We start from the raw sequence: 26,092 nt of genomic DNA on the forward strand, positions 1-26,092 counted from the left end.
ATTTTTTAAAATAAAGGAAAAATTCATTGGCCATCTCTGATAATGTTAATGACTCTCTAAGAGTTATAAATAGAAAGAATTCATCACTCATTTGAGTCTTTCTTCCTGTATGCCCATCCTCCCTACATGAATTACAGTTATGGGTAACAAAATCGTTTGTAGAAAGAATTTCTCTACAGAAGTATTCTAGCTTATAAATGAAGGAATTTTAAAATTGGAATGGCAACATTACACAAACACATGATTAAATAACGAATTTATGAAAATTATAAGTGGTTATTAGCATCACAAGAAAAAGACAGCTAGACATTATGTACTATTAGAAACAAAGACTAGCTCAGTGGTAGAGCACTTGTCTAGCATGAGTGAGGCACTGGGTTCAAGCCTCAGCACTACATTAAAAATAAATAATATAAAGGTATTATGTCCATCTAGAACTAAAAATATTAAAAAAAAAAGACGATGCTCTATTGTGTGTGTGCATTTTTAAAAATTATTTCTTAAAGAGACAGGATTTCACTACATTGCCCAGACTGGCCCAGAACTCCTGGACTATGGGATACTCCTGCCTCAGCCTCCTGAATAGCTGGGACTGTAGGTACACTACCTGGCTTATGAATATCCTGGCAACAAAAATGGAATTAGATCAAACCTCTAAAACTAAAACCAGTCTGCACCTGGACCTTGTTTTACACTATTTAGATTCTGATTCAAACAAATCAACTACAATAAAATAAAAGTATAGAAGCAGTAAGGCATGGTGGCACATATCTGAAATCCCAGCAACTCAGGAGGCTACAGCAGGAGGATCAAAAGCTCAAGGCATGCCTTGACACCTTAGCAAGATACTGTTCCAAGATTTTTTTTAAAAAGAGGGTCTGAGGGTATAGTTCAGTGGTACTGAAAAAAAAAAGTGTTAAAAGAATTTTGGGGTGATAATGGTATTGTGATTAAGTCTAAGACAATAGCTTTTATCTTTTGGTGAAATACTGAAATATTTAAAAATAAAATGACATAACAAGAACTGGCTCCAAAAATGCAGTGAGATAGTGAAAGAGGCTATGTGTGGAAGCCAGCTGGTAACAGATTGCACTCCTCCCTCCACTTTCATGAATGTTTGAAATTTTTCATTACAAAGTTTTGAAAATTCAATAAAACAGTGTACATCTGCATAATTTATTAATAAATTGTTAATGGCATACACAATTCTTCATTATTTCCTGCTTTACAATAAGGAGGCTTCTACAGTTCTTTCAAATGAAGTAGTAAGACTTGTACTCTTCTCCTGTTTATCCGGGGCTCATGTCCTTTATTTTTCTAAATAATAAATGAAAAGCATACAGCCTGCTATATGAAAGGTGCTTAATAAATGTCAAATCAATGAATTCTGTTTCCTATACATTGCCCTGCTCTGCTTCCTCCAAGGCTCTAATCTATTGATCCAATTCATACTAAAAGAGGAACTGAACTCAGGATGTAGCTTAGTGCCTAGTAAGCAGAAGCTATGGGTTCAATCCCTAGCACTGTGAAAATAAAAAAGTAAGAGTAAATAGAACCAAGCACAGAAAAGCAAGATAAAAATCAAAAACCCTGTACTTAATCTTTTAAATCTATATGCCACCAAGGATGTTATTTTTTCTTGTGGTAACAAAATTCACCATATTAACTATGTTTAAGTGTACAGAGTTCAAAAATTATTAAGTATATTCACATTGTTGTGACATGAACTCTAGAATTTTCATCTTAAAAAACTGAAGCAACAGTTATTAAACAACAAAAGACATTTTGTTTCTGTTTTTCTTTGGCAATCTTGAGGATCAAACCCAGGGCACTACACATGCTATACAAGCGTTCTACCACTGAGCTACATTCCCAGTCCCAAGATGACTGCTCTTAATAATTCCTACTCATTGCCTAGTCTACTTTACATATACCTCTAGCTACCAAAACTGCATTTAAAGCATTATTCTTTTGAATATACACTTTGTAGATCACAATGACAGCAAATTTTTAAAAAATAAATAAATTAGTCCCTAAAGTAAACAGAACAGGTCTGAAGTATGACTGTTAACAGAAGACTCACATGAGCCCCAAGAAAGGAAAGAAAGACTGGGTTGGAAATGTGAACTCAGAGTCACTCTAGAAGGCCAAGACAGGAAGAGACAGGCTTGCAGCTATAAGGACACAGCACCCAGCTATCAAAGTAGTCCTTTCATAGCTGCATTCAACAGAGGCTTACCACTCCCACAAGCAGGCTGTAACAGTGATAACCCCTGATAAGCACAAATTAACAAATGCTTTATATCAAGGACTTAGGAAAGTTATACCTCATTCAATAGACTTTAAGTTAAAGATGTCTATGCTGGCCTACAAAATAACAAGTTAGCATAATGTGTAAGTAAAATAATCACTGAAACTCTCCTGCCAGTTTCAATAGTTCTAACTAACTCTGGTATTAAATAAACCAACCCTTAGTCAATCACAAGTGATTTTTCAAAACCACTTTCATTACAACACTACTCTTTCAGAGCACAAACTTACAGCCTAGCCTTCACTAGGACCACTCCAGAAGAGAGACAACAGATTTTATCAAGCCAGTCAAGGACCCGTTTACAACACAGAACCTAGAAATCTCATGGAACACAGTGGGAAACTGGAGAGGGGACACTCATTCTAAAGCAGGAATCCAGGTATGAACCAAAGAAAGCCACAGAACCCATGGTCACAAACCAGGTCACAAACCAATGACCTGGTTTGGAGGACAACGTGGTTTCCTTCAGTCACACTACACCACATAAAGTAAGGCTGCTGTATATAGAGTTAAGGACACTTCTTGAAAAGGATCTGTAGACCAATAAAATTGCCAGGGATCAGCAAAACAGGAAGAAGCAGCTGTTAGCCACAGGACTGACAGCAACACAAGTGATAATGACCACAATGGCAACCACAGCCTTGACAGTTGCCCTGTCAACACTGGATGTATGCATTCACAATAGAGACTGCATTCTGGTGCCAGGAACAGGGGTGGCAGTGCGCTTCTGCTTCCAGCACCAACACAAATATTCTTGTGTCACATGGAATTCTCAATAGTGCAGCTGGAGAACAGTCAGAGGAAACAGAGGTGGAACCTCCAGAAAACTTTCACTTTTTCTATACTAACCAATTTTCTTTTTTTATAATTATATCATACCATAAACAAAACTCACAATTTTGAATAAAGAAAATATATATAAAAGCATAACATATCAAGAATTAAATGGAAGAAATACATGGTGAAATCAATAAAATTTAATATAGAATTTATAATAAAGTCTTACTTGTGCTTTGACAAGTCCCATCTTTTTAAGATAAAATAAATATTCCAAATAAATGTATCTTACAAAAGACAATATGTGACTTAAATTCAATAAAGTTGGGCCAATTTCAGTTATTCAAGAAAAATATGTGTTCTATTCACCTGGAAAATAGAAGTTAGTGAACATACTATTAAACTTAATAGGTCAGCAGAGGCAGCACAACATACAAAAAAGCATAAGATTCGGAGCCGGGAACCTGGTGTGATACTTGGGTTTGTCATGACCATTAGTGAGCCTGTGCAGGGATACACACTAACAGAGAACATACCATACCATAGGCTAGCTCTGCACACTTTACACTCACCAACCAAAGCAATACTTACAACCCTATGAAGTACTCCCATATGCAGGATCCCTAAGATGGCAAGGGTCAAACTAGCTGGCCAGGAGCATGGCTAGCCCCAGAATCTGTGCTCTGAGTCAACAAACTGCAAAAACTGTCCAGGCCTTTCTGAGATTTTTTTTTTCTTTCTTTCTTTTTTCACTACTATAGATTTTTTATTTGTTCTTTTTAATTATGACAGTAGAATGTATTTTAACATATCATACATATATGGAGTATAACTTCCCATCTTGTGGTTGTACAAGATGTGGAGTCACACTAGTCACGTATTCATAGGTGAAAGTTATATTTGATTCATTCTATTGTCTTTACTGTTCCCATCCTGCCTCATTTCCCCATACCCCCAACCAATCCAATGAACCTCCACTCCTCCTTCCCCACCACACCTTTTATGAGTCAGTATCCACATATCAGACAGAATAACTGGCCTTTGGTTTTTTGGAATTGGCTTATTTCACTTATGCCAAGTGATAGTCTCTAGCTCCATCTATTTACTGGCAAATGCCATCATTTCATTCTTCTTTATGGCTGAGTAATATTCCACTGTGTATATGTACCACATTTTTTTATCCATGTTGAAGGGCACCTAGGTTGGTCCCATAGTTTAGATATTGTGAATTGAGGTGCTATGAGCACGGCTGCCGCATGACTATGGTATGCTGATTTTAAGTCCTTTGGGTATATGCCAAGGAGTGGTATAACGGGTCAAATGGTAGTTCCATTTCAAGTTTTCTGAAAAGTCTCCAGACTGATTTCCAGAGTGGTTGCACCAATTTGCTATCCCACCAACAATGCATGAGTGTACCTTTATCCCCACATCCTCACCAATATTTACTGTTACTTATAATCTTGATAATTGCTATTCTGACTGGAGTGAGATGGAATCTCAGTGTAGTTTTAATTTGCATTTCTCTAATTGCTAGTGATGTTGAACATTTTTTCATATATTTATTGACTGATCATATTTTTTCTTCCGTAACGTGTCTGTTCAGCTCCTTTGCCCATTTATTAATTGAGTTATTTGTATTTTGGAGTTAAGTTTTTTGAGTTCTTTTTACATCCTGGAGATTAATGTTATATCTGAGGAGCAGGTAGCAAAGAGGTCTCACATTGTAGGTTCTCTCTTCACGTTCTTGATTGTTTCCTTTACTGTGAAAAAGTCTTTTTGTTTGATACCATCCCATTTATTGATTTTTTTTTTTTTTTTTTACTTCTGTGCTTTAGGAGTCTTGTTGAGGAATTCAGTTCCCAAGCCAACATGATGGAGAGAGATTTGGGCCTTGCCTTCTAGTAAGGCATAGGGTGTCTCTGGTCTAATGCCTTGGTCTTGATCCACTTAACAGTTTTGTGCAAGGGAGAAGTAAGGGTCTAATTTCATTTTATTACATATGGATTTCCAGTTTTCCCAGCACCATTTGTTGAAGAAGCTGTCTTTTCTCCAATGTATATTTATGATGCCTTTGTCTAGTATGAGGTAACTATATTTATGTGGGTTTGTCTCTGTGCCTTCTATTCTGTACCACTGGTTTATGTGTCTGTTTTGGTGCCAATACCATGACATTTTTGTTACTATCACTCTGTATTATAGCTTAAGGTCTGGTATTGCAATGCCTCCTGCTTCATTCTTCTTGCTAAGGACTGCTTTGGCTATTCTGGGTCTCTTATTTTTCCAAATGCATTTCATGATTGCTTTTTCTAATTCTATGAAGAACATTATCAGAATCCTAAAAGGAATGCATTAAATCTGTATAGAGCTTTTAGTAATGTGGCCATTTTGACAATATTAATTCTGCCTATCCGGGAGCATGGAAGATCTTTCCATCTTCTAAGGTCTTCTTTAATTCCTTTCTTTTATAGTGTTTGTAGTTTTCATTGTAGAGGTCATTCACCTCTTTTGTTAAATTCATTCCCAAATATTTTTTGAGGCTATTGTGAATGGGGCAGTTTTCCTAATTTCTTGTTCAGCTAATTCATCATGATGTATAGGAATGGAACTGATTTATGGGTGCTAATTTTATATCCTGCTACTTTGTTGAATTCATTTATAAGTTCTAGAAGTTTTCTGGTTGAGTTTATTAGATCTTCTAAATATGTCTAAACATGTCATCAGCAAATAGGGATAGTTTGAGTTCTTTTCTATTTATATCCCTTTAATTTCTTTCTTTCTTCTAATTGCTCTGTCTAGAGTTTCCAGGACTATGTTGAACAGAAATAGTGAAAAAGGGAATCTCTGTCTTGTTCCAGTTTTCAGAGGAAATGCTTTCAATTTTTCTCCATTTAGAATGATGTTGTATTTGGGTTTAGCATATATACCTTTTACAGTGTTGAGGTATGTTCCTACTGTCCCTATTATCTCTCTTAGAAAGAACAAATGCCATAACAAAAGAGTGTTTTGCAAACTGTTCAGTTGTAGACAAACAGTTGATAGTTAAATATCTACCATCTATAAACATGCTGTGTTTTTTCTATTGACCATACATATGAATTTTTAAGAAATGGTTCCTAAAGCCATTTGTTATATCACTAATTCACACTATAAGAATGTTTCACTTAATTTTAGATGCATTTATGGATACTGATACTTCAATAAACATGAACATTAATCTGAGATTAAAGCCTTTATAAATATGACTGCAAACTTGCATTTCCTCCTTGGCTAGAATCCCAGAAATGAACAAATTCCAAGTGTGCATTAGACTGAATAGCTTTCACACAAGAAATAAGAGCACAGAAATTTTCAATTCACCAAACTTACTTTTGTAACAAGATCATTAGTTCTCTAGGTTAGAGGGCTTTTATTTTTATACCTTCCACAGCTGTAAAAATAATTCTAAACAGCTTAGAAATATACTTGTAAATCATGTCATCATGGCACCTCAGCAGACAGGTTGAATAGAAGGACTCATCCTTCCCCTAATACACAGACATCTGACCCAAGAGAATCCAAGCCACTGGCTGAAGAGAAGCTAGTTAAGTGACCTGGCATGTGGAATCTAGACATACCAAGCCAGAAGCCACAAAGTAAACCAAGAACTTACAGGGAAGTAAACCTGAAAAAAAATACATGGAAGAAGGATAAACCTCAAAGATTTACAAGTAAGGCCAAGGTTATCAGGAATTGAGAACTATGGGCAGAAGACATGAAACAGAAAAGATAATTTAAGGATCAGAAAGCCTCAGGCCTCAAACGGAAAAAATGAAACAGACATGAAAATAACAGAAGAGCTGAGTAGTTGATCCCTATAATTGTATTAGACCTCACAGTTATTCAGCTCATTTTTCCTTGAGATTTCAAAAAAAAAATACACTACTCTTAAAGAATACTGAAGTGAATTACTGTTCCTTCTAATTAAAAGTCTCATATAAGATATCTACAGTGATAAGATACATTTAAATTTTCAAGTGAAACAAGGCAAAGAGAAAAAGAAAAGTAACAAGGTGCCTTCCCAATTCTTTTTTTTAATATTTATTTTTTAGTTATAGGTGGACACAATGTCTTTATTTTATATTTATGTGGTGCTGAGGATTGAACCCAGTGCCTCACACATGCTAGGCGAGCACTCCACCCCTTAGCCACAATCCCAGCACCCCCAATTCTTAATAAAACCATGTTGTCTGCACACACAGGAAAGAATTCTACTTCTCCGTGAAGAAAAATGCCCATCCATGGGACTGCAAATTGGAGCAACCACTATGGAAAGCAGTATGGAGATTCCTAAGAAAATCTGTAAAGAAACAATCTAGACATCCCACTCCTCTGTTTATACCCAAAGAACTTAAAATCAGCATACTACAGAGACGCAGCCACATCAATGTTTGCAGCAGCTCAATTCACAATAGCTAAACTATGGAACCAACCACATGCCCTTCAACAGAAGAATGGATAAAGAAATTGTGAGATATATATATATATATATACATACATACATATACACACACACAATGGAATATTATTCAGCCTTAAAGAAGAATGAAATTATGGCATTTGCCAATAAATGGATGAAACTGGAGAATATCATGCTAAGTGAAGTAAGCCAATCCCAAAGAACCAAAGGCCAAGTGTTTTCTCTGATATGCAGATGCTAATTCACAATGTGGAGGGGCAGGAAGAGAATAGAGGTAATTTGGACTAGACAGAGGGGAGTGAAGGACGGAGAGGGGGCACTGGGGTAGGAAGATAGAATGACTCAGACATTATTACCCAATGTGCATATATGATTACATGACCTGTGTAACACTACACCATGTATAATCAGACAAATGAGAAATTAAACTCCATTTATGTATAATGTGTCTACTGACGTGTTTAACTAATTTTATTTACAACAAATAAAAAATATATTAAAATTATAAAATTTTAAAAATTAAAAAAGAACACCTAATTCATCCAAATATGGTGGATGGTAGTAAATGTTTAAAGAGGTAAAAAAGAAAGAAGCCAAAATAAATCTTGGTTTACTTTTTTTGGAGGGGGGGTTACTAGGGATTTAACTCAGGGGCCATCGACCACTGAACCACATCCCAGTCCTATATTCTATTTTATTTAAAAACTGGGTCTCACTGAGTTGCTTAGGGCCTCACTAAATTGCTGAGGCTAGCCTTTGAACTTGAGATCCTCCTGTTTCAGCCTCCAGAGCCCCTGGGATTACAGGCATGTGCCACCACATGCCCAGCTCTTTATGCTTTACTCTTTTTTAAGAGTTATATACAGTGTAGCACTTTGTTTCAGACTTGGATTTTTAAATGGTGTCAAATAATCCAGGCACAGTGGCCCACACTTGTAACTCAGCTATTTGAGAGGTTGGGGCAGGAGGATCTCAAATGGAGGCCAGCCTGGGCAACTTAGCGAGACCCTATCTTAAAATTTTAAAAAATTTAAAGGAGTAAGTAGTTCAGTAGTAGAGCACCCCCAGATGCTAATATGTGGGGAGGAGGTCAAGTGAGCCATGGATACGAGAAGCAATAAACAACTAGACTATTGCTTGGGGATGAGGAAAAGGGAAGACTTATTTACAAAACCAGTACAATTATCTATATAGTTTTGCTCAAAAAGATGTTTCCTTTTGGGAAGATAAGTACACAGTCAGCACAGGGAGCACGACTCTAGAACTGGGACCACCCTGCAGAGCCTGCCACCATCACCAATACATACTCTTGATGACTGCTAGGATGTTCATCTCCTCAGCAGAATCCACATCCTCATTCTGCTTCTGGACCACATCCATGCTAAAATCAATAGAGCTGCCCTCAGTACTTGGCATCATCAAAGCTGTCTTCAAAAAATAACTCTTTCATCTTCAAGAATATCTGGTGCTGCTGGATTCAAATCCCCTGCAAATCTAACTGATCAGCAACTTCCTATAGATTTTTTTCAAGGTGTTTGTAACTCTTCATCAACTATTTCATATAATAAATGGGTGGATGGGAAAAGGTTCCAAATATACAAGAATTCATGTTCTTGACAAAGAAGAATCTGTATGCAACTTTATAATGTGGCTAAAATCATAGCCACTGTAAAACGAAAGCCATATGATGTCATCAAAGAGAGTCACTCTCTTTGATGTCATAAGCAGCTCTGCAAAGTGTACTGTTAATCCATTCTCTCTTTGTGCTTCTGAAACTGCAATCTTAGCAAGATCTATGGAATCTTGGGAGTACCTGTCCTATGTAAGACTAAATTAGAGTTGAACTGCCAAATATTAATTCCAAAAGAACATTCTCGCTTCTAGTTCATGAATGTAAGGCCAAGCTGGGTAATTTTTAATAGGTCAAAAATAGTATGATGCAGAAGCTGACACTGGTAAACTGTAAAACTAGGAAATTCACCAACTGGTGGCACCATATCACCTGGAAATTCTGTGTCCATGGCATTATAACTAGCTTAGCATCATTTCTCAGATCTTCTTCCCCTCTCCTCCAGATTGCTGGCCTAGACTTAACAGCTCATCTGGCTCTTCTCTACAAGTGCAAAAAGTACCCTAAAGAAACCCAAGATGTTTATTTCATATAACTAGGTAAGGGTAAGCCAGAATATTTGACCTAATCCTCACCAGTAGAAACCCAAAGTTTATGCAGGCAGGGAACATTATGTGGTGGCAGCAGCTCCTGATCCAAAGTCTCGTTCAACTCTCGATTAGGCAAGAGTCCATTCTCACCCCAACTCTTGAGACCATATTATACTAGAGGTCCATTTGAGAATTTTCCCAAGACCTAATAAGATACCATCTCAATTCCATAGCATTTAATTTATTTACCAATCATAAGGTCATTCCTGTATAAAAAATTGAAATTACATTAATGAGCAATTTACTTAAATATACTGATTTCACAGAAAATGGTATCTAGTATGTGAAATAAGACAGTCCACATCTCTGACATCACTAGTAGTTAATTCAGAATTTAAAAAAAAAAAAATGGAGCTTTCGAATGAAATGGCAGATTCAATATATATTTACTTTTGCACCTTCCCAAAATACCAGAAGTGTTACTAAAGATATTTTAAATAACACATAACTACATGGAAGAAAAATGAAGCAAGAAACAAGAGCAACAGAATTCTAAAAGCTGAAAAGTAGGGATTAGGCAGGATACCTGGTAAGTAATTTAGCAGACCCAGGAGTGTTGAATTCCAAGTCAGCAATGGGGAAGACAGAAGGCAGAAAATAGAACTCCTGCAAAAAGTGGAATAACTGCTACATGTATAATGGCATTAATTGACGTGAACATACTTTATACACAGAGATATGAAAAATTGTACTCTATATATGTGATAAGAATTATAATGCATTCCACTGTTGTCGTATATTTAAAATAATAAGAAAATCAATAAAAAAACAAGAAGTGGAGTAACTGGCAACACTGCACAGTTTCAGGAGGGTTGGGGTAAAAGGAGGGGGGGTTAAGGTAAAGTTGGAATCAGGAAGGTAACTGGTAAATTACTCAAGAAGTGGTTAGATCCTCTTCTCGCTCACAAGGACAACGTATACTACATGCCTGAAATGAGTATTGGAACTCTGATAAGTGGCTAAAGTCATCCAAGACAAAAATATTCTCCTACTTCCTGATAAAATCCACCCACATTAAATTTCTCTTAAGAAAAGAGTATCTCTATTTCAGATCCTCTGGACTATCATAGACTAAATTTTAAAAGAAATATGTAAACTCACAGTAAAAAAAAAAATCACCATATACACGTAGAAGTAAGTCTCTATGAGTTAATCAGTAGAAAGAAAACTACAGGCTGGGTACAGTAGTGCATGCCTGTAATCCATCACCTTGAAGGCTGAGACAGGAGATCAACAGGTTTGAAGACTGCCAGGACAACTCAATGAGACCTTGTTTCCAAAACTAAATAAATAAAAAGAGCTTGGGATGTAGGTCAGGTAAAGTGCCTCTGAGTTTAATCACCAGTACCCTCCCCAACCAAAAAAAAAAAAGAATGGTGCATGCCAATAATCCCAGATACTCAGGAGGCTGAGGCAAAGGGATCTCAAATTTGAGGTCAGCATCAGCAATTTAGCAAAACCCTGTGTCAAAATGAAATTTAAAAGGACAGCAATGTAACTCATTGGTAAAGCATCCCTGGGTGCAATTGCTAGTACCACAAAAGAAAAAGAAAACAAATAGTACTGTTGTCACCCTTACTTCCAACAATATAATTATAAAACAGAATATTAAATAACTACATATTTAATATAAAGTATTTTTTAAATACTTTATATTTTTTATAAATATTCAGCATTCTCAGGAGTGCTGAATTCAATGTCAGCAAAGGGGAAGTCAGGAGGCAGAAGATAGAACTTCTGCAAGAAGTGGAGTAACTGGCAACACTGCCAGTGGAAGTATTTTAAAGTATTTTTAAAAGGAGTGCTAGGTGTAGTGATGCACACCTGCAATCCCAACAACTTGAGAGGCTGAAGCAGGAGTATCACAAGTTTGAGGCCAGCCTATACCACTTAGGGAGACCCTATCTCAAAATTAAAAATAAAAAAGGGCTGGTGATGTAGGTCAGTGGTAGAGCATCCCTGAGTTCAATCATTCATACCACAATCAATCAGTCAAGCAATTTTAAAATGAGGAAACAACAAAAAGTACCCAAAAAGTCCAGTTTGAAAAAAAAAAAATTCTTTTAGGAATTAAAAATGTAACTATTAATATGAAAAACTGAGTTAAACAGCAGATTAGACACAGCTGAAGTAGGATTACCAAACTAGATGTCAGATTTTAAGAAATTAGGGAGGAAGACCAGCAGGTGCCCCGGAAGCAGTCATTGCAACTTCCGGAGGGGTTTGTATGCCTACAGGTATTTGAAGTAGTGAGTGCACCAACATATTCTGTGGTTCCCGCACTTGATTTGACCACCACATTACCATTTTTTGCCGAAGAGCCAGCTTCACCAAGTAGAATATGCTTTTAAGGGTATAAACCAGGGTGGTCATCAGAAGCTGTCAGAGGGAAGGACTGTGCAGTAATTGTCACACAGAAGAAAGTACCTGACAAATTATTGGATTTCAGCACAGTGACTCACTTATTCAAGATAACTAAAAACACTGGCTCTGCGATGTCTAGAATGACAGCTGACAGCAGATCCCAGGTACAAAGGGCACACTCTGAGGCAACTAATTGGAAATACAAGTATGGCTATGAGATTCTTATGGACATGCTGTGTAAAAGAACTGTTGATATTTCTCAGGTCTACAGACAGAATGCTAAAATGAGGCTACTTAGTTGTATGATTTTAAATGGTATAAATGAAGAATAAGGCCCTCGGGTATACAAATGTGATCCTGCAGGTTACTAGTGTGGGTTTAAAGCCACTGCAGTAGGAGTTAAACAAACTGAGCCAACCAGCTCCCTTGAAAAAAAAAGTGAAAAAATATTTGATTGGCTATTTGAACAGACAGTAGAAACTGCAATTCTGCAATTACGTGTTTGTCTACTATTCTATCAATAGATTTCAAACCTTCAGAAATAGAAGTTGGAGTAGTTACAGTTGAAAATCCTAAATTCAGAATTCTTACAGAAGCAGAGATTGATGCTCACCTTGTAGCCCGAGCAGAGAGAGACTAGACATTGTTATTAGTTTACCAAATCCATGATGCCACTTGCCTGTGTGTTTGGTAACAATAAACTAACATTACGGAGGCCCTGAATTGAAAAAGAAACCTCTTCCACTCCTACTACTAAAGTGGTTAGGATTCTGTATAAATAAAAACAGTGCTTTTGGGAATAAAAGAGAAATTACTCAGCATTAGGAAGTGAAAAATATTAAAAAGAGCCTGACAAACATGAAGAATAGACTGACATGGATTCATCTATGGCTATCTGAGTCCTAGAACACAAAGAATAGAAAAGAAACAATACATGAAGACATAAAAGCTACAAATTTTAAAAATATGAAAGATGGGATGGGGGTATAGCTCAGTAGTATGGCACTTGCCTAGCATGCATGAGGCTCTGAGTTCAATCACCAGTACCACAAAAATAAACACATATGAAAGACCTGACTCCGGATTCAAGATACCTAATACGTACCCAATACTATGAGTAAAAAAAAAAAAAAACTGGATAGGGAGAATTAATATTGTTTAAATTACAGTATTGCCAAAAGTAATCTATAGGTTCAATGCAATCTCCATAAAAATACTAATAATATTCTTCATAGAATTAGGAAGAAAACTAAAATTCATATGGAAGAACAAAAAGAAAAAAACAGAATAGCCAATGCAATCCAGAGCAAAAGAACAAAGGTAGAGACATCACAATACTCAATTTCCAATTATAAAAAGAGACTCAGAAACTAAAACAGTATGGTACTGGCATAAAAACAGACACATGAACCAATGAACAAAAAACACAGAGACAAACCGAAATAGCTACAGCCACTGATTCTGACAAAGATCCTAAAAACATGAAAAGACAGCATCTTTTTAACAAGTAATGCTGGGAAAACTGGATATCCATAGGTAGAAAAATGAAATGATATCCTTATCTTGCACCTTGTACAAAAGTAAACTCAAAATTAATCAAACACCTAACTATAAGGACAGAAACACTGAAACTGTTAGAAGAAACAATAAGGGATATACTTCAACATACAGGTGCAGGCAAAGACATGTACTGAGGGCTGGCAATGTGACCCAGTGGTAGAGCACCTACCTGGCATACATGAGGCTCTGGGTTTGATTTTTAGCACCCCAAAAAAAAAAAAAAACACTGATTCCAACATATTCCAGTCAGAATGGCAATCATCAAGAATACAAATAATAAATGCAGGTCAGAAAAGAATTCTTATAGACTGTTATGGGAATAAAAATTAGTAAAGCCACTATGGAAATCAGTATGAAGCTTCCCCAAGACACTAAAAATAAGTCTACCATATGATCCAACCATACCACTCCTTGATATTTATCCAAAAGAATTGAAGTCAGGCGACTTGTGGTGGCACATACTTGTAACCCAGCAATTCAGGACGTGAGGCAGGAGGATAGCAAGTTCAAGGCCAGCCTCAGCAACTTAGTGAAGCCCTAAGTAAGGTAGCAAGACCCTGTCTCAAAATAAAAATAAAAAATTAAAAGGGCTGGGAATATGACTCTGTAGTTAAGCACCTGGTACCAAAAAGAAAAAATAGAGTCAGGATATTTTATAAAAACATGCATATCCATGTTTACTGCAGCAAAATTTACAACAACCAAGTTATAGAACAAGCCTAGGTATCAGTCAACAAACGAACAGATAAAGGAAATACAGTATGTGTGTGTGTGTACACACACACACACACACACACTAAAATTTTATTCAGCCTTAATGAGAAATTATGTCACTTGCAGGAAAATAGATGAAACTAGTGACAATAAATTAGAGAAAAAGAAGTCACACTCAGAAATATATCTGTTTTCTCTCATATGTGGTAGCTAGAAGGAAAACACAATAAGGTTTAAGACAAACAGATCAAGAGAACAGAACTAAGAATTCAAAAATAAACTCACTCTTATACAATATATTGATTTTCAAAAGAAGAACCAAAGCAATTCAAATAATGGAAAGCCTTTCAACATTTGTTTCTAGAGCAATTCATTATCCATATGTTTAAAAAAAAGATGAACTTCAACCCCTAACACCATAAATAAAAAAATAATTTTGGACTGATCATAGATCTAAACCTAAGACCAAAACTATAATAAAACTTCTAGGGAAAAAAATATAAAACATCTTTGCACATTGAGTATAGGCAAAACTTAAGAAAAGTTATTTGACAAAATTTAATGTCAGGAGGACACTAGAAGTAATCTCCACCATGGTGTTAGATTAACATTGGTAGTATGAATATATATTTATAACTTTTTATATATGTATATATAGAGATGTTGCTTCAGTATGTCTTCAAAAATTCAAAGGTTGAAACTTAATCATCAATATGCTACTCTTAGGAGGTGGGGACTTTATAATATGATTAAATCATGAAGGTGAAACCATCATGAATAAAACTAGGGACCTTATAAAGGGGATAGAGGGAACAGGCTTGGCATTTTTGCCCTTCTGCTCTCCCACCATTTGCAGATGAGGCAAAAGGCCCTCAGCAAACACCAAATATAGACACCTTGATCTTGAATTTTAGAGCTCTAAAACTATAAAAAGTAAATTTTGACTACTTATAAATAACCTAGTCTCAGGTATTTTGTTATATAAGCCCTAATAAACTAAGACACACTTATAAATGAAAAACTAAGATATGTGTGTATAAGGATACACACAAATATATCCTAATTTGTCCATTGAGGGGGCCTACATGTATGCAATAAGTTCATCAGGTAACCAGATTATGATTTCCAAATGGCATTCCCCACTAATTAGAACAAGACTCCTCTGAGACAGGGCTGATTCAAGGGTTGGGGCACACAAAATGAGTCCAGAGAATCTTGTTATACCAGAAAGTAAATAAGAGTTCAAAGAATTGTTAAAGCATATGAAAACAACACAAGAACCAGATTGAAAAGGTTCATAAGGGTCAAATTTGGTATATGCTGAATATAGAAATAACTACAGAAATGAATAATAGACCACTAAACAAGATTATACATATAAATTACTTAAATAATGAATGGGTAAGGTGAGAGGAAAAGGGAAAGCTTTTTCTTATAGGAGAATGTCAATAACTAAAGAAGGAGTATGGATTTGTAAAATTATCACTGGAAGCTAAAATCGGTGAAAGTTTGATGAGGAACAAGATATTTACATACTATCAATATTTATTAATTTTGAGGGAAAAAACAGTATCTTGGCAATAGAGAAATCTGACAAATACCAACTTAATCAAGTGTCCAATGTTACCAACAACAATGAAACTGACATTATGTGGCTCCTAATATATCATATTAAGAAAAATAAAAATCATTTATTTTGTTATCCCTACCTAAATGTATAACCTGAATTCAATCATAAGGAAACTTCAGACAAGCACAAATTAAGGGATATTCTAGAAAACAAATGGCCTGTATTTTATAAAATAATAATGTCAGAGAGGAAAACTAATTGATCAGAGGCAATGAGAACTCTCCCAATTCTTTGTGAGTGGTAATCAGAACAACTAAAGAGCAGCTTCTCATCAGGGTGGTTTACTATCGGAAGACTGAGGTTCAACAGCAAAGAGAGACATGGAAAAGTCTAGGCACTCTAGAGAATGGAACAGAGTGTGAAAAAGTGCTCCAGTACTGAAGGCACACCACATGGTGGCACAGCAGCACACCTGAGGACATGGGTAAGGGAGAGGGAACGGAAGAGCCAGTGAATGCATCTAAACACAAGCACAATGCAGAGGAACAGTATGGACACAGCATATCTGGGATCTACAGAGCAGGCAGAGTTAGAGAGGTTCTCTGTATTTCCCAACCTGTACTCACTATGCTGTAATAAGGAACCATCATTAGGTCATGTCTGAGTTTGCTACATGTTCCTGTCCCAAGAAACCCTTGGCAATCATTACTACACTGTCCCAGTGGAAGTATCTCTTGAGTCTTGGCTTTGGCTCAGGGAATACAGCATCACTGAAACAAACCCCCTGAAAACTCCATGGAATGAGAAACTGTTTGATAACAATGGAAGGAAATATAAATTGTTCCCCTGTAAGATGGGTGACTCAAATAGCCACCTGAAGTAGTTCAGAGAACTGAGAAGTGATTACCAATGGGAGCTGGGTCTCAGAAGGCCACCAGAGTCATAGGCAGCAGAACTAGTAGGGCCTTCCACATCCCACTCCACACTCACTTAAGTTGTTGTCCTACCATCCAAGAAAGCTTCACAAAAGGTGCCAATTACCCAGATGTGCTGCGGTGCTCCATGTCACCCTAGCACTGGAAATGTGTTGAACTAATCTCTCAGAAGTAGATTTCTTCAAGGGAATGTTATATTCTGCACGAGCTCCTACTAGCAGGAAGGGCAGCTGAGAGCTATTCCAAGTGGTTCCACTTCGAATCCACTCCTATTGGTCATCTAGTAAACAACACAAAATTAAGAAGGAAGGGACTGGGGACATAGCTCAGTTGGTAGAGTGCTTTCCTCACATGCACAAGGGCCTGGGTTAAATTCCCAGCACCACAAAAAAAAAAAAAGGAATGGGTGAATAATTCCCAGACTTTGCTCTCCCCAAAGGATACAAAGTTGATTGTTAAAATGATTAATAAATTAAAAGGAATAATTAGGGGAGAAAGTTCAGGATGTAAAAGAACAATTGGAAAAAAGTGATTCTGGAAAAACAATCTTGGAAACAAAAGCTTGATAAGTCAAATTTAAAAAAAACAGCTGAAAGCTTCATTCACCAATTGACTAAATCAATCAGGAGAAAAATGTCAGGCAGGGCTTGAAGACAAGGTTGATGACTCATCACATTTAGATGCTAATAAAGAAAAAATAAATTATAAACAGAATATACAGGGTTATGGATGAGATTAAAAGAATAAACGTGTGAATCACAAGTAAAGACAAAGGAACAGAGATACAGGATAAAGGCATAGAAAACACATTCAATGAAATATTAGTAGAACAAAGAATATTGAAAGATGCAAAAAAGAAGCACCAAGTTGCTTATAAAGGTAAACCTATCAGAATAACAGACGATTTCTTAGAAGAAACTCTTAAGGACAGGAGTACATGGAATTAAAAATTCAAACCCTGAAGGGAAATCACTGCCAACCCAGATTCTTATTATACCTAACAAAGTTATCCTTTAGAATTGAAAGAAAACATAAAAATTTTCCAAGATAAGTATAAATTAGAGGAATGCATGACCACTAAACCAGAATTACAGAATGTATTTAAAGGAATACTGCATTTAGAAGAGGAAGCAAAATAAACAAATCACAATAACATAAACATGAAAAAGAATAATCTCACTGAAAGAACTGATAAATGAGAACTAGAAAAGACTCAAACATTATTAATTCAGTAAACTATTAAACATCTAAAATGAATAAGAAAATAATGAACATACAGCACTTGCCACAACTAGAAGAAAAACAACAAATTGATAAGAGTTAGTATATATCTTTCAAAAATAACTGAATGTAAATGGCATTAATTATCCAATTAATAGACACAAATTGACTAAATTAAAAATAAGACCCTGTAGTCTGCCATTAGTAAGAAAGTTACTTTGTGGGTAAAGACACACACAAAGTAAAGGATGGAAAAAGATATTCCAAGCAAATGGAATCTGAAAACAAGCCAAAGTGGCTATACTTACATTCAATAAAGTGGACTTCAGAACAATCAGTCAGAAAAACGAAGATGAAGACTGTCACCACATATTTGTTTCAATATCTTTATTTTATCTATTTTTTTATTTGGTGCTGAGGATCAAACCCAGTGCCTCAGGCATGTGAGGCAAGTCCCTACCACTAAGCCACAATCCCAGCTCTTGTCATTATATATATTGATAAAAGGAATAATCCGTCAAGAAGCTATAAAAAGTCAGGTGTAGTAGCATGCCACTCAGGAGGCTGAGGCAAGATGATCACAAATTTTATGATCTTCTAAAACTGAATCAAGAAGATATAAAAAGACTAAATGGAGTAATAACAAACAATTAGAGGTTAAAGTAGTAATAAAAAAGTCTCCTATTACAGTGTCCCCCAAAAGCTCATGTGTGAGACAAAGCAGGAATGTTCATAGGTGAAATGATCAGACTATGAGTACTATCACCTAATCAATGAATTAATCCATTTAGCAGATTAACAGTTTGAAAGTACTACTATAAGAAATACTACTACAAGGCAGGCAGGGTGTGGCTGAAGGAACCAGGTCACTATAGGCATGACTTTGGGGTTTATACTTTGTCCCTGGCACCTCACTTACCCTCTCTTCTTCCTGGCAGCCATGAGCTAACATCTCTACTTCACCATGCCCTGCTACCATGATGTTCTGCTTCACCTCAGGCCAGAGCAATTGAGTCAATCCACCATGGAGTAAGACCTCTGAAACTTTGAGCCCAAAACAAACTTTTCCTCCTCTAAGCTTTTCTACTCAAGTATTTTGGTCACAATGACATAAAAGCTAACTAATACATTTCCCAACAACAAAAAGAAAAAAGGAAAGCCCAGGACCAAAGAGATTCCCTTCTGAATTTTGCAAGACCTTTAAAGAAGAAATAACACCAATGTTTCTCAAACTGGTCCATGAAATATAAAAGGAAGGAATCCTTCCAAACTCATTCTCAGTATTCAAGTCAGCATGACCCTACTACCAAAACCAGAGAAGGACATATCAAAAAAAAAAGAAAACTATAGACCAATATCCCTGATGAACACAGATGCAAAATCTAAAAAAAAAAAAAAAAAATACTTGCAAATTGAATTCAACAACACATTAAAAAGATCGCATACCATGATCAAATTGGTTTCATTCCAGGGATGCAAGGATAGTTCAACATGGCAAATCAATAAACATAATATAGCACATAAATAGAATCAAGGATAAAAATCAAAAGATCATCTCATATGCAGAAAATTGACAAAATTAAACATTCCTTCATAATAAAAGCCATGAAGCAACCAGGGATAAAGGATCATACCTGAACATAGTAAAGGCTGTATACAACAAATGCAAAGCCAATATTACACTGAAGGAGAAAAAACTGAAAGAATGTCCTCTAAAACAAGAAACTAGACAAGGATGTCCACTATCACAATTCCTAGTGAAAATAATACTTGAAATTTTAGCCAGAGCAATTAGGTTAAGGGAAGGAAATAAAAGGGATATGAATAAGAAAGAAGGAAGCCAAATTATCCCTGATTTTTGTTTTGTTTTGATTTTGTTTTGTTTGGGTACTGGAGATTGAATGCCAGGGCACTTTAACACTGAGCTAATCCCCAATCCTTTTTTATTTTTTTTACGTTGAGACAGGGACTAAGTTGCTGAGGCTGGCCTTGAACTTGCAATTCTCCTGCCTCAGCCTCCAAGGTCAATGGGATTACAGGCATGTGCCACCATGATTGAAATCCCTGTTTAGATATGATTCTATATTCAGAAGACGCTCTTGAAGACTCCACCAGTCAGGCATAGTGGCACACACCTGTAATCCCAGCAGCACAGGAGGCTGAGGCAGGATGACCACAAGTTCAAAGTTAGCCTCAGCAACTTAGTGAGGCTCTCAACAACTTAGTAAGACCCTGTGTAAAAATTTTAAAATTTTTTTTAAAAGGACCTAGGGCTGGGAACATAGCTCATTTGGTAGAGTGCTTGCCTAGCATGTACAAGGCCCTGGGTTCAATTCCCAGCACCACAAAACGCAGTGGGGAGGGGGTGCCTGAATGTTGCTCAGTGATAAAGCACCCCTGGTATCAAAATAAAGAATAAAAATAAAACAGACTCCTCCAAAAGATACAAATTTAGCACAGCAGGGGGACAGAAATCAACAAACAAAATCAGCAGCTTTTCTATACACCCATAATGAACTCACTGAGAAAAAGAAAACAATCCCATTTGCAACATCATCAAAAAATAAAATATCCAGGAATAAACCTATCCAAGGAGATGAAGAAATGAACATAAAAAAACATAAAGAAAATGAAATCAATAAAATTGATAAAAAAACCATGAAGAAAGAAATAGAAGAAGACCTCCCATATTCATGGATTGGAATAATAAATATTATCAAAATAACCAAATTACTGAAAGCAATCTACAGATTCAATGCAATCCCCACCAAAATACCAACAAACTTTCTTCACAGAAGTAGAAAAAAATCCTAAAATTCATATGGAAGCACAAAAAACGTTGAATAGTCAAAGCAATCGAGAGCAAAAACAGCAATGCTGGAGGCATCACAGTACCTGATTTCAAAATATACGATAGAGCCATACTTACAAAAACAGCATGGTATTGAAATACAAATATATAAACCAATGGAACAGAACAAAGGATCTAGAATGAAACCCACTATCTTCAACCACCTGATCCTGACAAGGGTGCCAAAAACATACATTGGAAATTCAAAATCCGGTGCTGGAAAAACTGAAAAACCACATGTAGAAGTTTGAAATTGGACCATTATTTCTCACTCAGTACAAAAATCAACTCCAAGTGGATCTAAGATCTTAATATAAGATCTAAAACAACTATTACAGGAAAACAGAGGAAACACTCCAATATATTGGTACTGGCAGTGATTTCCTGAATAGAACCCCAATAGCTCAGGATAAAAAGCAAGAATTGATAAGTGAGATTACACCAAATTAAAAAGCTTCTGACAGCAAAAAATAAAAATGAAGAGAAATAAAAATAAAATGAAGAGAAAACCTACAGATTGAGATAAACCTTTGCCAGCTATTCCTCTGACAGAGGACTAATATCAAGAATATATAAAAACTCAAAAAAGAAACGGTCATCATGGTGCACAACTATAATCCCAGCTACCTGGGAGGCTGAGGCAGAAGAATCACAAGTTCAAGACCAGCCTCAGTGATTTAGTGAGGCCCTCGAAAACTAAAAAATTCTCTCAAAATCTAAAAAATAAAAAGCTAGGAATGTAGCTCAGTGGTAGAGTGTCCCTGGGTTCAATCCACAGCACTGTTAAAATTTTTTTAAAAAGCAGAAAGAAATGAAAAAAAAAACTCAAGCCAGGCATGGTGGTAGGTGCATGCCTGTAGTCCCGGCAACTTGGGAGACTGAGGCAGGAAGATTCCAAGTTCAAAGTCAGCCTCAGCAACTTAGAGAGGCTTTAAGCAACTTAGTGAGACCCAGTCTCAAATAAAAAATAAAAGGGCTGGGTATGTGGCTCAGTGGTTAAGTGTCCCTGGCCAAAAAAAGACAAAAACAAAAACACCCAAACCAAACCTCAAAAAAAGTGAACAAATGAACATGAAATTCAATCAGTAAATGGTCAAATGATCTGAATAGATATTTCTCGAAAAATGTACAAATATGCAACAAACATGAAAAATGCTCGACATCTTTAGACAACAAGGAAATGCAAATCAAAGCTTCATCAAGAGTCCATCTCATCCCAGTCAGAATGGCTATCAGCAAAAGAACAAAAAATAACAAATGAACTTTGGAGAAAAAGGAAAACTTATACACTATTAGAATACATATTAATACAGCCACTATTGAAAAAAGTATTGAAGTTCCTCAAAATCAAAAATAGATCTATCATGTGATCCAGCTATACTACTCCTGGATATATATCCAAAGGAAATGAAGTTAGAATACAAATTAGATACCTGCATACCCATGCTTCTTACAGCAATATTCACAATTGCCTCTACAAAATCAGTATAGGTACCCATGAACAGAATGTACTTTTAAAAAGTGTATATTTTAATTGCACATGTGCGGCGCACGCACACACACACAAACACACAATAGAGTTTTACTCAGCCATAAAGAAGAATAAAGTCATGTCATTTACAGTAAAATGAATGGAACTGAAGTTTATCATGCTGAGCAAAATTAGCCATACACATTAAGTTAAGGATCACATGTTTTTTTCTCATATGTGGAAACTCTTCAAAAAAAGAGACCTGAAAATAGAAGACAGTCTATTAAGGAAAAGAAAGGGATACAGGAAGAGGAGAAATGAGGTCAGGGGAGAGAGGAAAGGGCAGAAGAGGGTAGTAGGGAAAGTGAATACAATCTAAGCACAATAGACGCACAAGTGGAAATGTCACAGTGAAACCCATTAATTTGTACTATTAATATTATGTATTAATTATAATTTTTAAAAAGTGTCAAGAACAATAAAAAGAGATTAAGGAACTATTCCATATTAAAGGACACTAAGAAATATAATAGCTGAATTCTGAGTGATTCTGGATTATTTACTGTACGGGGAAAATAAAAGAGCAATATTACAGGGAGAACTGGTGGATATTGCAATATGGATTGTGAGTTAAATAACAACACAGTACCAATTACCAATAAATTTCACTGGCAGGGTGCTTGCCTAGCATGTGTGAGGCCCTGGATTTAATCTCTAGCACTTGGGGGGAAAATTATAAAGCATATTTTTTAAAGCATTAACAATCCAAAAGATTCATGGGAAATGAGCATTTACAGTCAATTCACAAAACAAGCTAATAAACATTTAGGAAAAAGAAAAACAAGAAGTCAACTTCGCTAATAACCAGGCAAATAAAGACAACAATGAGATGTATTTTTCCACCTGTTTTCTTTTTAAAAAACATCAACTGGTAAGTTTTCCCTAAAATGGCCAATCAACACTTTGTTAGTAGGAGTGTTAATTGGAAACTTTCAAGAAAGCAACTCATAAAAATGAATCAAAGCTTTAAAAATATCCTCACTCTTCTAGTTCATACTATCCAAAAGAAATAATCTCAACCATAGATTGAAATGTATGCCCAAAGATATTCATCAAAGGATATTTGCAGAAGCAAAATTCTTTAAAGTAATCCACATATTAAATAAAGAGAAATGGTGAAGTCAACTACACTGTAACCACAAAATACAATAGTCAGTCACTAAAATAGATTAAAATGGGAAATATGATGCAATAAACATTAAGAAAATAGAGTTTACAAAAGGAAGCATTTAATATAGACTTAACTACACAACTCATAAACCCCAGAACAGAAGTACTAAAAGCAAACAGTGACTGAATGTAAATACAAACTGGAAGTTGAACACCTGTGCCAGTCTCCAAATTGTTTCTAAGATCTTACTTACTTACCCCTTCATACCTGTTGCACCAAGTCAAAACAGAGCAACCATTCCTTACATGGTGGTGTCCTTCTCCATCTGCCTGTTTGCTCCCTTGGCACTTGAGGGCATGGCACTATCTCCTGCTACACTCAGTAAACATTTGCTGCTTCATATTTAGAAACTCCCACCTCTTTTCATACATGTAAAAGAAGTGATTCTAGCTACTAAAGTTACCACAAACTGAAACCTAAATTAATATGCAGTTTCACTTTTCATTCCTTCTTTCAAGTAAAAACCTTAAAGAGAAAACATCTTCAGATCTCTTTCCTAACCTGATGCCTAAAGTAGGGAGGCAAAACAAAGACACCACATACCTGATTCGTAGGACCACAAATGTTGTCCGCTTACTTCTATGCCAAAAGACATTTACTTTAACAGTTTAATCATTAGCTCCCACCCACAAACACACCCATCTGTGCCTTGCAGAACTCAACCACTACACCGGGCCACACCTCACTCTAGTTTTGCCCTATTCCCCACTGATGCTGCCTTCCACTTGGCCACTTTCCACCTAATTAGCTGAACAGAGCACTGGCAGGGGAGAGAAGATTGTAAGCAAGGCTGGGAACACGGAGAAACCAGACAGGAGTAGGATTACCTAAATGTGGCAGAAGGCCATCTGAGAGGCATCCATAAGTCAGTGGCCCTAAATAGCAGCAATTTTTCACCACAGAGTTTTTGGCAGTGTTTTGAAAGATACTTTTTGTTGCCCAGTGTTGGAAGTGCTACTAGCATCTGGTAGAAAGAGGCCTGGTTTGATACCAAACATCCCACAAAGCACAGGACAGCTCCCCACAACAAATAATTATTCAACCTCAAATGTTACAACCTTAACAATACTGTTAAGGTTGAGAAACCTTAACAGTTACAAGGTTAAAACCTTAATAATACTTTACCATAAATTGATTTATCCACTAGTGCAATGGATTCTAATCCCAATTCATCAGGAACAAGATCCTCAGTGGGTAAAGGAAACCTGAGTTAGTTTAAGAAATATAAACAAACATACACATCCTTCTCAATCAGAAAAGTGTTCCTTTGGTGACCAAAATTCTACCTCAGGCATCAGGAGAGAAAGCATTATAATTTAAGAAAACTATTAAGAATGCCTGTTTCCCAAAGGCTTTGGTCCCCTACATATCATGTATTTCTGCAAAGACTGCTTCACAGCAGCAACTGTAAGAAGATAATACTATCAAAATTGCCCAGATGGGTAAACACCTTCAGAGAAGCTGGCAGAGCACCCACAGAGTAGATGACAAATTTAGCTGTGTATATCAATAGGACCTAAGAATTCAAACTCAGAGTGTACCACGCAACTTAAGAGAAAAGTGGTAAGCTCTCAAAGATCACTCAAAAAGAATAATTGTGCTGCTTTCCTAGATGAATCATCAAATACTACACAAGATTTAAGCAACATTTTCAAAATTATTTCAAAATTTATTTTGGCTGAATCCAAAATAAATATATAAATTTCAGATAAAAAGAGAATTTAATGTAAGAGTCATCACTACTATAATTTAGTTTAAAAGAGAACCACCAGGTCACACCAAAATAAGTTTTTCTCAGGCTGGGGGCTGTAGCTCAGTGGCAGAACACTTGCCTAGCATGTGTGGGGCAGTGGGTTCGATCCTCAGCACCAAATTAAAAAATAATAATAAAATTCAAAAACAAATAAAATAAAGACATTTTGTCCATCTACAACTACAAAAAAAGAATTTTAAAAAATAAGTTTTTCTCCATTATTTTAACAACTTTGTCATGCATGATTCCTGCCCATGGGAGGCCAGAAGGTTGGAGAAGTCATCCAGTGCCATCCCTAGATGAGACTTCAACAACTTTAACCTGTCTCTAAAGTCTCATTTACCTGTTTGACCTTGACCTTTGTCATTTCAGTATAAGAGAATACTCACCACTTAAGGTCCATTTTAACACTGAACAGGAATAACCATTAAAAATTCATCCATTATGCTGAATCAAGAATGCATGTCTGGGGCTGAGGTTGTGGCTCAGTGGCACAGTGCTTGCCTAACTCTTGCCCTCAGAATAATACCAAGTTGGATAACAAGATGCCATATAAATCAGGAACACTGGTGCACACCTGTCACACCAGCTACTGGGCAGGAGGAGGAGGCAGGAAGATTGCAAACATGAGGCCAGCCTCGGAAACTTAGTGAAACCC

At 36.2% G+C, this 26,092-nt stretch overlaps 1 protein-coding gene and 2 pseudogenes across 6 annotated transcripts in view; 1 reads left to right on the plus strand and 2 right to left on the minus strand.

Moving 5' to 3' along the window:
• The window catches only part of Marchf8 (membrane associated ring-CH-type finger 8), a 135,317-nt gene that overhangs the window by 104,601 nt on the left and 4,624 nt on the right, over positions 1-26,092 (minus strand). Inside the window, exon 1 of one of the 6 annotated variants that reach the window (XM_027947883.2) lies at positions 24,225-24,286. The exons of 3 other annotated variants lie outside the window; for them this stretch is intronic. The gene's annotated coding sequence lies outside the window, so the exon portion shown is untranslated. Of the gene's footprint in view, positions 1-23,878; positions 23,985-24,224; positions 24,287-26,092 lie in introns of those variants that run through there. 2 more of the 6 variants (XM_027947881.2, XM_027947884.2) reach the window with 2 other exon arrangements.
• Positions 8,838-12,137, minus strand: LOC114102449 (CCR4-NOT transcription complex subunit 8 pseudogene; annotated as a pseudogene).
• On the plus strand, positions 12,239-12,795 carry LOC114102448 (proteasome subunit alpha type-6 pseudogene; annotated as a pseudogene).

This window comes from Marmota flaviventris, chromosome 4 (genome assembly GCF_047511675.1).
Source record: "Marmota flaviventris isolate mMarFla1 chromosome 4, mMarFla1.hap1, whole genome shotgun sequence".
In the NCBI taxonomy this organism is placed as follows: domain Eukaryota; kingdom Metazoa; phylum Chordata; class Mammalia; order Rodentia; family Sciuridae; genus Marmota; species Marmota flaviventris.